Raw genomic sequence first — 13,705 nt, forward strand, 5'->3', positions numbered from 1 at the left:
AACCTTGAAATCAGCCCTTGCTTTGACAGGAAGCCAGTGTAGAGAGGCTAGCACTGGAGTAATATGATCAAATTTTTTGGTTCTAGTCAGGATTCTAGCAGCCAGGTGATTTAGCACTAACTGAAGTTTATTTAGTGCTTTATCCGGTCAGCCGGAAAATAGAGCATTGCAGTAGTCTAACCTAGAAGTGACAAAAGCATGGATTAATTTTTCTGCATCATTTTTGGTCAGAAAGTTTCTGATTTTTCAATGTTATGGTCAGATGGAAAAAAGCTGTCCCAAAATGGTCTTGATATGTTCTTCAAAAGAAGATCAGGGTCAGGTGATTAACGAGGTCCTTCACAGTTTTATTTGAGAACTGTACAACCATTAAGATTAATTGTCAGATTCAACAGAAGATCTCTTTGTTTCTTGGGACCTAGAACAAGCATCTCTGTTTTGTCCGAGTTTAATAGTCAAAGTTTGCAGCCATCCATTAACTATGTCTGAAACACATGCTTCTAGGTGAGGGCACTTTTGGTCACCAACTACATGGTCATTGAAATTAAGCTGTGTGTCATCCAATAGCAGTGAAAGTTTACATTATGTTTTCGAATAACATCCCCAACTAAAATATATAGTGAAAACAATAGTGGTCCTAAAACAGAACCTTGATTAACACCACCAACTACAGTTGATTTGTCAGAGGACAAACCATTCACAGAGACAAACTGATATCTTTCCGGTGATAAGACCTAAACCAGGCAGAACATGTCCGTGTAGACCAATTTGATTTCCAATCTCTCAAAACTAATGTGGTGATCGATGGTATCAAAAGCAGCACTAAGGTCTAGGAGCACGAGGACAGATGCAGAGCCTCGGTCCGATGCCATCAAAATGTCATTTACCACCTTCACAAGTGCCGTCTCAGTGCTATGATGGGGTCTAAAACCAGACTGAAGCATTTCGTATACATTGTTTGTCTTCAGGAAGGCATTAGTTGCTAGTCACCTTCTCTAAAATCTTTGAGAGTGAATTAAGATTAGTCACCAAGTTTTTTATATTTTCTGGGTCAAGGTTTGGCTTTTTCAAGAGTCACCTTTATTACTGCCACTTTTAGTGAGTTTGGTACACATCCAGTGGATAGAGAGCCGTTTATTATGTTCAACTATAGGAGGGATTAAGCACAGTCAGCAGCTCTTGGTCAGTAGTTTAGTTGGAATAGGGTCCAGTATACAGCTTGAAGGTTTAGAGGCCATGATTATTTTCATCATTGTGTCAAGAGATATAGTACTAAAACACTTGGTCAGGTGTTAACTTGATCCCAACTCCTGGCAGAGTTGTGCAGACTCAGGACAACTGAGGTTTGGAGAATACGCAGGTTTAAAGAGGGTCCGTAATTTGCTTTCTAATAATCATAATCTTTTCCTCAAACTAGTTCATGAATTTATCACTGCTAAAGTGTGATTAAGTCATCCTCTCTTGGGAATGCTGCTTTTTACTTAGCTTTGCCACAGTATCAAAAAGGAATTTCGATTGTTCTTATTTTCCTCAATTAAGTTAGAAAAATAGGATGATCGAACAGTCACCAACTCTTCGGTGATTAACTAGTCACCATCCTTCCAAGCTAGGTGAAGACTTCCCAACTTGGTGTGGCGCCATTTCTAACTTCCCAATTTTCTGGAAGCTTGCTTCAGAGCTCGGGTATTTTCTGTGTACCAGGGAGCTAGTTTCTTATGAGACATTTTTAGTTTTTAGTGCAACTGCATCTAGGTGATTAACTAGTTAAATTGAGATCCTCAGTTAGGTGATTAACGGATTTTTGTCCTCTGGCGTCCTTGGGTTAGAGGGAGTCTGGAAGGGCATCAAGGAATCTTTGTGTTGTCTGTGATTAACTAGCACCAACTTTTGATGTTCCTTGGTTGGGGTCTGAGCAGATTATTTGTTGCAATTGCAAACGTAATAAAATGGTGGTCTGATAGTCCAGGATTATGAGGAAAACATTAAGATCACAACATTTATTCCATGGGACAAAACTAGGTCCAGCGTATGACTGTGAGGTGATTAGAGACATGTTGGACAAACCCACTGAGTCGATGATGGCTCCAAAAGCCTTTTGGAGTGGGTCTGTCACCAACTACACGGTCAGGTGATTAACTAGTCACCAACTACATGGTCAGGTGATTAACTAGTCACCAATTACATGGTCAGGTGATTAACTAGTCACCAATTACATGGTCAGGTGATTAACTAGTCACCAATTACATGGTCAGGTGATTAACTAGTCACCAACTACACGGTCAGGTGATTAACTAGTCACCAACTACATGGTCAGGTGATTAACTAGTCACCAACTACACGGTCAGGTGATTAACTAACTAGTCACCAACTACATGGTCAGGTGATTAACTAGTCACCAACTACATGGTCAGGTGATTAACTAGTCACCAATTACATGGTCAGGTGATTAACTAACTAGTCACCAACTACATGGTCAGGTGATTAACTAGTCACCAACTACATGGTCAGGTGATTAACTAGTCACCAACTACATGGTCAGGTGATTAACTAGTCACCAACTACATGGTCAGGTGATTAACTAACTAGTCACCAACTACATGGTCAGGTGATTAACTAGTCACCAACTACACGGTCAGGTGATTAACTAGTCACCAACTACATGGTCAGGTGATTAACTAGTCACCAATTACATGGTCAGGTGATTAACTTGTCACCAATTACATGGTCAGGTGATTAACTAGTCACCAATTACATGGTCAGGTGATTAACTAGTCACCAACTATATGGTCAGGTGATTAACTAGTCACCAACTACACGGTCAGGTGATTAACTAGTCACCAACTACATGGTCAGGTGATTAACTAGTCACCAACTACATGGTCAGGTGATTAACTAGTCACCAACTACATGGTCAGGTGATTAACTAGTCACCAACTACATGGTCAGGTGATTAACTAGTCACCAACTACATGGTCAGGTGATTAACTAACTAGTCACCAACTACATGGTCAGGTGATTAACTAGTCACCAACTACATGGTCAGGTGATTAACTAGTCACCAACTACATGGTCAGGTGATTAACTAGTCACCAACTACATGGTCAGGTGATTAACTAGTCACCAACTACATGGTCAGGTGATTAACTAGTCACCAACTACATGGTCAGGTGATTAACTAGTCACCAACTACATGGTCAGGTGATTAACTAACTAGTCACCAACTACATGGTCAGGTGATTAACTAGTCACCAACTATATGGTCAGGTGATTAACTAGTCACCAACTACACGGTCAGGTGATTAACTAGTCACCAACTACATGGTCAGGTGATTAACTAGTCACCAACTACATGGTCAGGTGATTAACTAGTCACCAACTACATGGTCAGGTGATTAACTAACTAGTCACCAACTACATGGTCAGGTGATTAACTAACTAGTCACCAACTACATGGTCAGGTGATTAACTAGTCACCAACTACACGGTCAGGTGATTAACTAACTAGTCACCAACTACATGGTCAGGTGATTAACTAACTAGTCACCAACTACATGGTCAGGTGATTAACTAGTCACCAACTACATGGTCAGGTGATTAACTAACTAGTCACCAACTACATGGTCAGGTGATTAACTAACTAGTCACCAACTACATGGTCAGGTGATTAACTAACTAGTCACCAACTACATGGTCAGGTGATTAACTAGTCACCAATTACATGGTCAGGTGATTAACTAACTAGTCACCAACTACATGGTCAGGTGATTAAACTAGTCACCAACTACATGGTCAGGTGATTAACTAACTAGTCACCAACTATATGGTCAGGTGATTAACTAACTAGTCACCAACTACATGGTCAGGTGATTAACTAACTAGTCACCAACTACATGGTCAGGTGATTAAACTAGTCACCAACTACATGGTCAGGTGATTAACTAACTAGTCACCAACTATATGGTCAGGTGATTAACTAACTAGTCACCAACTACATGGTCAGGTGATTAACTAGTCACCAACTACATGGTCAGGTGATTAACTAGTCACCAACTACATGGTCAGGTGATTAACTAGTCACCAACTACACGGTCAGGTGATTAACTAACTAGTCACCAACTACATGGTCAGGTGATTAACTAGTCACCAACTACATGGTCAGGTGATTAACTAGTCACCAATTACATGGTCAGGTGATTAACTAGTCACCAACTACATGGTCAGGTGATTAACTAGTCACCAACTACATGGTCAGGTGATTAACTAGTCACCAACTACATGGTCAGGTGATTAACTAGTCACCAACTACATGGTCAGGTGATTAACTAGTCACCAACTACATGGTCAGGTGATTAACTAGTCACCAACTACATGGTCAGGTGATTAACTAGTCACCAATTACATGGTCAGGTGATTAACTAACTAGTCACCAACTACATGGTCAGGTGATTAACTAGTCACCAACTACATGGTCAGGTGATTAACTAGTCACCAACTACATGGTCAGGTGATTAACTAGTCACCAACTACATGGTCAGGTGATTAACTAGTCACCAACTACACGGTCAGGTGATTAACTAGTCACCAACTACATGGTCAGGTGATTAACTAGTCACCAACTACATGGTCAGGTGATTAACTAGTCACCAACTACACGGTCAGATGATTAACTAGTCACCAACTACATGGTCAGGTGATTAACTAACTAGTCACCAACTACATGGTCAGGTGATTAACTAACTAGTCACCAACTACATGGTCAGGTGATTAACTAACTAGTCACCAACTACACGGTCAGGTGATTAACTAGTCACCAACTACATGGTCAGGTGATTAACTAGTCACCAACTACATGGTCAGGTGATTAACTAACTAGTCACCAACTACATGGTCAGGTGATTAACTAACTAGTCACCAACTACATGGTCAGGTGATTAACTAGTCACCAACTACATGGTCAGGTGATTAACTAACTAGTCACCAACTACATGGTCAGGTGATTAACTAACTAGTCACCAACTACATGGTCAGGTGATTAACTAGTCACCAACTACACGGTCAGGTGATTAACTAACTAGTCACCAACTACATGGTCAGGTGATTAACTAACTAGTCACCAACTACATGGTCAGGTGATTAACTAACTAGTCACCAACTACATGGTCAGGTGATTAACTAGTCACCAATTACATGGTCAGGTGATTAACTAACTAGTCACCAACTACATGGTCAGGTGATTAAACTAGTCACCAACTACATGGTCAGGTGATTAACTAACTAGTCACCAACTATATGGTCAGGTGATTAACTAACTAGTCACCAACTACATGGTCAGGTGATTAAACTAGTCACCAACTACATGGTCAGGTGATTAACTAACTAGTCACCAACTATATGGTCAGGTGATTAACTAACTAGTCACCAACTACATGGTCAGGTGATTAACTAGTCACCAACTACATGGTCAGGTGATTAACTAGTCACCAACTACATGGTCAGGTGATTAACTAGTCACCAACTACACGGTCAGGTGATTAACTAACTAGTCACCAACTACATGGTCAGGTGATTAACTAGTCACCAACTACATGGTCAGGTGATTAACTAGTCACCAATTACATGGTCAGGTGATTAACTAGTCACCAACTACATGGTCAGGTGATTAACTAGTCACCAACTACATGGTCAGGTGATTAACTAGTCACCAACTACATGGTCAGGTGATTAACTAGTCACCAACTACATGGTCAGGTGATTAACTAGTCACCAACTACATGGTCAGGTGATTAACTAGTCACCAACTACATGGTCAGGTGATTAACTAGTCACCAATTACATGGTCAGGTGATTAACTAACTAGTCACCAACTACATGGTCAGGTGATTAACTAGTCACCAACTACATGGTCAGGTGATTAACTAGTCACCAACTACATGGTCAGGTGATTAACTAGTCACCAACTACATGGTCAGGTGATTAACTAGTCACCAACTACATGGTCAGGTGATTAACTAGTCACCAACTACATGGTCAGGTGATTAACTAGTCACCAACTACATGGTCAGGTGATTAACTAGTCACCAACTACATGGTCAGATGATTAACTAGTCACCAACTACATGGTCAGGTGATTAACTAACTAGTCACCAACTACATGGTCAGGTGATTAACTAACTAGTCACCAACTACATGGTCAGGTGATTAACTAACTAGTCACCAACTACACGGTCAGGTGATTAACTAGTCACCAACTACATGGTCAGGTGATTAACTAGTCACCAACTACATGGTCAGGTGATTAACTAACTAGTCACCAACTACATGGTCAGGTGATTAACTAACTAGTCACCAACTACATGGTCAGGTGATTAACTAGTCACCAACTACATGGTCAGGTGATTAACTAACTAGTCACCAACTACATGGTCAGGTGATTAACTAACTAGTCACCAACTACATGGTCAGGTGATTAACTAGTCACCAACTACATGGTCAGGTGATTAACTAACTAGTCACCAACTACATGGTCAGGTGATTAACTAACTAGTCACCAACTACATGGTCAGGTGATTAACTAACTAGTCACCAACTACATGGTCAGGTGATTAACTAGTCACCAATTACATGGTCAGGTGATTAACTAACTAGTCACCAACTACATGGTCAGGTGATTAAACTAGTCACCAACTACATGGTCAGGTGATTAACTAACTAGTCACCAACTATATGGTCAGGTGATTAACTAACTAGTCACCAACTACATGGTCAGGTGATTAACTAACTAGTCACCAACTACATGGTCAGGTGATTAACTAGTCACCAATTACATGGTCAGGTGATTAACTAACTAGTCACCAACTACATGGTCAGGTGATTAACTAGTCACCAACTACATGGTCAGGTGATTAACTAGTCACCAACTACATGGTCAGGTGATTAACTAGTCACCAACTACATGGTCAGGTGATTAACTAGTCACCAACTACATGGTCAGGTGATTAACTAGTCACCAACTACATGGTCAGGTGATTAACTAGTCACCAATTACATGGTCAGGTGATTAACTAGTCACCAATTACATGGTCAGGTGATTAACTAGTCACCAACTACATGGTCAGGTGATTAACTAGTCACCAACTACATGGTCAGGTGATTAACTAGTCACCAACTACATGGTCAGGTGATTAACTAGTCACCAACTACATGGTCAGGTGATTAACTAACTAGTCACCAACTACATGGTCAGGTGATTAACTAGTCACCAACTATATGGTCAGGTGATTAACTAGTCACCAACTACATGGTCAGGTGATTAACTAGTCACCAACTACATGGTCAGGTGATTAACTAGTCACCAACTACATGGTCAGGTGATTAACTAGTCACCAACTACATGGTCAGGTGATTAACTAGTCACCAACTACATGGTCAGGTGATTAACTAGTCACCAACTACATGGTCAGGTGATTAACTAGTCACCAATTACATGGTCAGGTGATTAACTAGTCACCAATTACATGGTCAGGTGATTAACTAGTCACCAACTACATGGTCAGGTGATTAACTAGTCACCAACTACATGGTCAGGTGATTAACTAGTCACCAACTACATGGTCAGGTGATTAACTAGTCACCAACTACATGGTCAGGTGATTAACTAGTCACCAACTACATGGTCAGGTGATTAACTAACTAGTCACCAACTACATGGTCAGGTGATTAACTAGTCACCAACTATATGGTCAGGTGATTAACTAGTCACCAACTACACGGTCAGGTGATTAACTAGTCACCAACTACATGGTCAGGTGATTAACTAGTCACCAACTACATGGTCAGGTGATTAACTAGTCACCAACTACATGTCAGGTGATTAACTAGTCACCAACTACATGGTCAGGTGATTAACTAGTCACCAACTACATGGTCAGGTGATTAACTAGTCACCAATTACATGGTCAGGTGATTAACTAGTCACCAATTACATGGTCAGGTGATTAACTAGTCACCAAACTACACCAATTACATGTCAGGTGATTAACTAGTCACCAATTACATGGTCAGGTGATTAACTAGTCACCAATTACATGGTCAGGTGATTAACTAGTCACCAACTACATGGTCAGGTGATTAACTAGTCACCAACTACATGGTCAGGTGATTAACTAGTCACCAACTACATGGTCAGGTGATTAACTAGTCACCAACTACATGGTCAGGTGATTAACTAGTCACCAACTACATGGTCAGGTGATTAACTAACTAGTCACCAACTACATGGTCAGGTGATTAACTAGTCACAAACTATTTGGTCAGGTGATTAACTAGTCACCAACTACATGGTCAGGTGATTAACTAGTCACCAACTACATGGTCAGGTGATTAAAGTAGTCACCAACTACATGGTCAGGTGATTAACTAGTCACCAACTACATGGTCAGGTGATTAACTAGTCACCAACTACATGGTCAGGTGATTAACTAGTCACCAACTACATGGTCAGGTGATTAACTAGTCACCAACTACATGGTCAGGTGATTAACTAACTAGTCACCAACTACATGGTCAGGTGATTAACTAACTAGTCACCAACTACATGGTCAGGTGATTAACTAACTAGTCACCAACTACATGGTCAGGTGATTAACTAGTCACCAACTACATGGTCAGGTGATTAACTAGTCACCAACTACATGGTCAGGTGATTAACTAGTCACCAACTACATGGTCAGGTGATTAACTAACTAGTCACCAACTACATGGTCAGGTGATTAACTAACTAGTCACCAACTACATGGTCAGGTGATTAACTAGTCACCAACTACATGGTCAGGTGATTAACTAACTAGTCACCAACTACATGGTCAGGTGATTAACTAACTAGTCACCAACTACATGGTCAGGTGATTAACTAGTCACCAACTACATGGTCAGGTGATTAACTAACTAGTCACCAACTACATGGTCAGGTGATTAACTAGTCACCAACTACATGGTCAGGTGATTAACTAACTAGTCACCAACTACATGGTCAGGTGATTAACTAGTCACCAACTACATGGTCAGGTGATTAACTAGTCACCAATTACATGGTCAGGTGATTAACTAGTCACCAACTACACGGTCAGGTGATTAACTAACTAGTCACCAACTACATGGTCAGGTGATTAACTAGTCACCAACTACATGGTCAGGTGATTAACTAACTAGTCACCAACTACATGGTCAGGTGATTAACTAACTAGTCACCAACTACATGGTCAGGTGATTAACTAGTCACCAACTACACGGTCAGGTGATTAACTAACTAGTCACCAACTACATGGTCAGGTGATTAACTAACTAGTCACCAACTACATGGTCAGGTGATTAACTAGTCACCAACTACATGGTCAGGTGATTAACTAACTAGTCACCAACTACATGGTCAGGTGATTAACTAACTAGTCACCAACTACATGGTCAGGTGATTAACTAACTAGTCACCAACTACATGGTCAGGTGATTAACTAGTCACCAATTACATGGTCAGGTGATTAACTAACTAGTCACCAACTACATGGTCAGGTGATTAAACTAGTCACCAACTACATGGTCAGGTGATTAACTAACTAGTCACCAACTATATGGTCAGGTGATTAACTAACTAGTCACCAACTACATGGTCAGGTGATTAACTAACTAGTCACCAACTACATGGTCAGGTGATTAAACTAGTCACCAACTACATGGTCAGGTGATTAACTAACTAGTCACCAACTATATGGTCAGGTGATTAACTAACTAGTCACCAACTACATGGTCAGGTGATTAACTAGTCACCAACTACATGGTCAGGTGATTAACTAGTCACCAACTACATGGTCAGGTGATTAACTAGTCACCAACTACACGGTCAGGTGATTAACTAACTAGTCACCAACTACATGGTCAGGTGATTAACTAGTCACCAACTACATGGTCAGGTGATTAACTAGTCACCAATTACATGGTCAGGTGATTAACTAGTCACCAACTACATGGTCAGGTGATTAACTAGTCACCAACTACATGGTCAGGTGATTAACTAGTCACCAACTACATGGTCAGGTGATTAACTAGTCACCAACTACATGGTCAGGTGATTAACTAGTCACCAACTACATGGTCAGGTGATTAACTAGTCACCAACTACATGGTCAGGTGATTAACTAGTCACCAATTACATGGTCAGGTGATTAACTAACTAGTCACCAACTACATGGTCAGGTGATTAACTAGTCACCAACTACATGGTCAGGTGATTAACTAGTCACCAACTACATGGTCAGGTGATTAACTAGTCACCAACTACATGGTCAGGTGATTAACTAGTCACCAACTACACGGTCAGGTGATTAACTAGTCACCAACTACATGGTCAGGTGATTAACTAGTCACCAACTACATGGTCAGGTGATTAACTAGTCACCAACTACACGGTCAGATGATTAACTAGTCACCAACTACATGGTCAGGTGATTAACTAACTAGTCACCAACTACATGGTCAGGTGATTAACTAACTAGTCACCAACTACATGGTCAGGTGATTAACTAACTAGTCACCAACTACATGGTCAGGTGATTAACTAGTCACCAACTACATGGTCAGGTGATTAACTAGTCACCAACTACATGGTCAGGTGATTAACTAACTAGTCACCAACTACATGGTCAGGTGATTAACTAACTAGTCACCAACTACATGGTCAGGTGATTAACTAGTCACCAACTACATGGTCAGGTGATTAACTAACTAGTCACCAACTACATGGTCAGGTGATTAACTAACTAGTCACCAACTACATGGTCAGGTGATTAACTAGTCACCAACTACACGGTCAGGTGATTAACTAACTAGTCACCAACTACATGGTCAGGTGATTAACTAACTAGTCACCAACTACATGGTCAGGTGATTAACTAACTAGTCACCAACTACATGGTCAGGTGATTAACTAGTCACCAATTACATGGTCAGGTGATTAACTAACTAGTCACCAACTACATGGTCAGGTGATTAAACTAGTCACCAACTACATGGTCAGGTGATTAACTAACTAGTCACCAACTATATGGTCAGGTGATTAACTAACTAGTCACCAACTACATGGTCAGGTGATTAAACTAGTCACCAACTACATGGTCAGGTGATTAACTAACTAGTCACCAACTATATGGTCAGGTGATTAACTAACTAGTCACCAACTACATGGTCAGGTGATTAACTAGTCACCAACTACATGGTCAGGTGATTAACTAGTCACCAACTACATGGTCAGGTGATTAACTAGTCACCAACTACACGGTCAGGTGATTAACTAACTAGTCACCAACTACATGGTCAGGTGATTAACTAGTCACCAACTACATGGTCAGGTGATTAACTAGTCACCAATTACATGGTCAGGTGATTAACTAGTCACCAACTACATGGTCAGGTGATTAACTAGTCACCAACTACATGGTCAGGTGATTAACTAGTCACCAACTACATGGTCAGGTGATTAACTAGTCACCAACTACATGGTCAGGTGATTAACTAGTCACCAACTACATGGTCAGGTGATTAACTAGTCACCAACTACATGGTCAGGTGATTAACTAGTCACCAATTACATGGTCAGGTGATTAACTAACTAGTCACCAACTACATGGTCAGGTGATTAACTAGTCACCAACTACATGGTCAGGTGATTAACTAGTCACCAACTACATGGTCAGGTGATTAACTAGTCACCAACTACATGGTCAGGTGATTAACTAGTCACCAACTACACGGTCAGGTGATTAACTAGTCACCAACTACATGGTCAGGTGATTAACTAGTCACCAACTACATGGTCAGGTGATTAACTAGTCACCAACTACACGGTCAGATGATTAACTAGTCACCAACTACATGGTCAGGTGATTAACTAACTAGTCACCAACTACATGGTCAGGTGATTAACTAACTAGTCACCAACTACATGGTCAGGTGATTAACTAACTAGTCACCAACTACACGGTCAGGTGATTAACTAGTCACCAACTACATGGTCAGGTGATTAACTAGTCACCAACTACATGGTCAGGTGATTAACTAACTAGTCACCAACTACATGGTCAGGTGATTAACTAACTAGTCACCAACTACATGGTCAGGTGATTAACTAGTCACCAACTACATGGTCAGGTGATTAACTAACTAGTCACCAACTACATGGTCAGGTGATTAACTAACTAGTCACCAACTACATGGTCAGGTGATTAACTAGTCACCAACTACACGGTCAGGTGATTAACTAACTAGTCACCAACTACATGGTCAGGTGATTAACTAACTAGTCACCAACTACATGGTCAGGTGATTAACTAACTAGTCACCAACTACATGGTCAGGTGATTAACTAGTCACCAATTACATGGTCAGGTGATTAACTAACTAGTCACCAACTACATGGTCAGGTGATTAAACTAGTCACCAACTACATGGTCAGGTGATTAACTAACTAGTCACCAACTATATGGTCAGGTGATTAACTAACTAGTCACCAACTACATGGTCAGGTGATTAACTAACTAGTCACCAACTACATGGTCCGGTGATTAACTAGTCACCAATTACATGGTCAGGTGATTAACTAACTAGTCACCAACTACATGGTCAGGTGATTAACTAGTCACCAACTACATGGTCAGGTTATTAACTAGTCACCAACTACATGGTCAGGTGATTAACTAGTCACCAACTACATGGTCAGGTGATTAACTAGTCACCAACTACATGGTCAGGTGATTAACTAGTCACCAACTACATGGTCAGGTGATTAACTAGTCACCAATTACATGGTCAGGTGGTTAACTAGTCACCAATTACATGGTCAGGTGATTAACTAGTCACCAACTACATGGTCAGGTGATTAACTAGTCACCAACTACATGGTCAGGTGATTAACTAGTCACCAACTACATGGTCAGGTGATTAACTAGTCACCAACTACATGGTCAGGTGATTAACTAACTAGTCACCAACTACATGGTCAGGTGATTAACTAGTCACCAACTATATGGTCAGGTGATTAACTAGTCACCAACTACACGGTCAGGTGATTAACTAGTCACCAACTACATGGTCAGGTGATTAACTAGTCACCAACTACACGGTCAGGTGATTAACTAGTCACCAACTACATGGTCAGGTGATTAACTAGTCACCAACTACACGGTCAGGTGATTAACTAGTCACCAACTACATGGTCAGGTGATTAACTAGTCACCAATTACATGGTCAGGTGGTTAACTAGTCACCAATTACATGGTCAGGTGATTAACTAGTCACCAACTACATGGTCAGGTGATTAACTAGTCACCAACTACATGGTCAGGTGATTAACTAGTCACCAACTACATGGTCAGGTGATTAACTAGTCACCAACTACATGGTCAGGTGATTAACTAGTCACCAACTACATGGTCAGGTGATTAACTAACTAGTCACCAACTACATGGTCAGGTGATTAACTAGTCACCAACTATATGGTCAGGTGATTAACTAGTCACCAACTACACGGTCAGGTGATTAACTAGTCACCAACTACATGGTCAGGTGATTAACTAGTCACCAACTACACGGTCAGGTGATTAACTAGTCACCAACTACATGGTCAGGTGATTAACTAGTCACCAACTACACGGTCAGGTGA

The sequence above is a fragment of the Oncorhynchus gorbuscha genome, linkage group LG11 (genome assembly GCF_021184085.1).
Source record: "Oncorhynchus gorbuscha isolate QuinsamMale2020 ecotype Even-year linkage group LG11, OgorEven_v1.0, whole genome shotgun sequence".
NCBI classification, from domain to species: domain Eukaryota; kingdom Metazoa; phylum Chordata; class Actinopteri; order Salmoniformes; family Salmonidae; genus Oncorhynchus; species Oncorhynchus gorbuscha.